Raw genomic sequence first — 1,993 nt, forward strand, 5'->3', positions numbered from 1 at the left:
CAGGTCTTCTCCCTGTAACCGGTTACAGAAATAAAAACTCTCTTCCTCCCCAGTTCATCTGCATCTCATTATGGGGCCACAAGAAATAGCAGCCTGACCCTCAGTTTGGTCTGGGAACATAGGCATATATCATAAATGGTCTGTGTAAGTCATAATAAACTTTGTAAAAGGAGAATTTATATTAAAAAAACCTTTATGTGATCAAGTTGGCTATAGTTAAAATTATTTATAAAAGCCTCTCTAGAGATTAGGCTTTGATATTAAAATACCCTAATACACTAAAGAATTGGTTAGAACAACAAAATTTTCTTAAGGTACTGATTTAATACAATTACAAGAGATTTTTGTTAACCCCAAAATTTAACTTTTATTGTGTCTTACTGTTTTCAGTTTTCTCTCCCCTTTGAGAAGGCCTGAGATAATAATTCACTCCAACTTTTTTATCAGCTCCTCTAACTTTTTATCCTCAGTTTCTAAATGCTGTTGTGACCTAATGCTAAAAATGTTTTATCTTAAAGATTTAAAGGAAATGTTTTCTTCCAATATAACATTCTGTGCTCTTAGCTTTTCTTAATATGTCTAAATTGGTTTACAAAATTGAAAACCTGGCTGGGTGCCATGGCTCATGCCTGTAATCTTGGCACTTTGGGAGGCCGTGGTGGGCAGATCACCTGAGGCCAGGATTCTAGACCAGCCTGGCCAACATCGCAAAACCCCATCTCTAATTAAAATACAAAAAATTAGCTAGGCATAGTGGTGTGCACCTGTAATCGCAGCTACTCGGGAGGCTGAGGCAGGAGAATCACTTGAAACTAGGAGGTGGAGGCTGCAGTGAGCCGAGATTGCACCACTGCACTCCAGCCTGAGTGACAGAATGAGACTCCATCTCAAAAAAAGAAAAAGACAAAGGAAACCTTCACTTAGGACACACTCTTCGTATGTCTAATTAATTCAAGTACCCTTTTTTCATTAGTTTTGACTTGCAGGTTATCTAAATGGATTCCCCACAAGGAACAGCAGTCACACTGCCAAAGGGTTTATTTTTGGGGTTTTTGCCATTTGGTGATTGGACTAACAAACAGATTTTATGCTTTATTGAAATAATTCCTACATCATTATTAAGTTTTGATTTGCTTAGGAAAACTGAGATTAATTTTGTTTTTAATTAAGGTAATTACCTCCATGTAACTTTCTGTATTACTTTTAAAATCCTTGTGCTATTGAGTTATAGGATTTTGACTCCTGGGTGCAAAAAGGACCAAGTTCTGCTGAATCTTAAACACTGACAGCAGTTAAAGGCTCATCTTCAGACTCAGGAGATGATAACAATAAAAATAAACTGCATTCATAAAACCCAGAGCCAGAAATTAAAACTGTTCAAACCCTCTAGGCTCAGGGACTATTGAAGAAAAGGTGGGTGTGTGAGATTGTAAGGGCTAATTTTGAGAGAGAAAATTTTATCAGAGTTTCTCTATAGATTAAACATTAATAATCAAAGAAACACTGATGCAAGACCAGCATCTGGGCCCCTGTGTCAGATTAACAAGGTTTTTCTTGGAGTATTAACCTACTCTTTAAAAAATTAGAAAAGTTTATAAAAAAGTTTAGGGAAATTATATCTTCTGGTCAAGATGATTAAAATTTAATAGATTTGTTTATAAGACTTGAGGCAGATTTAATTGGCCTCATGCTGTCTTTGTTAGTACTTATTGTTCAGGAAATTAAGTCTCCTCTCTCAAAGAATAAAGCTTTTGCCTTTTAAAAAAACATTTGAATTATCACTTTGGCTGAATGAATGACTTATTTTACAATGTCCTGTGATCCCATTTATGATATCAAGTGTTTTAAACTGTTTTTATATTTGACAAACTTTCCAAAATCAAGTTCTAAATTCCTTTTAATTTTTTGATATTAGGTCCCCTGAAGTCTAGAAGAGACGTGTTTTGCTTATTTGGTATCATAAAATCATACAAGAAGCATCATCAAATATGAA

This window comes from Colobus angolensis, unplaced genomic scaffold (genome assembly GCF_000951035.1).
Source record: "Colobus angolensis palliatus isolate OR3802 unplaced genomic scaffold, Cang.pa_1.0 Scaffold117, whole genome shotgun sequence".
Classification (NCBI taxonomy): domain Eukaryota; kingdom Metazoa; phylum Chordata; class Mammalia; order Primates; family Cercopithecidae; genus Colobus; species Colobus angolensis.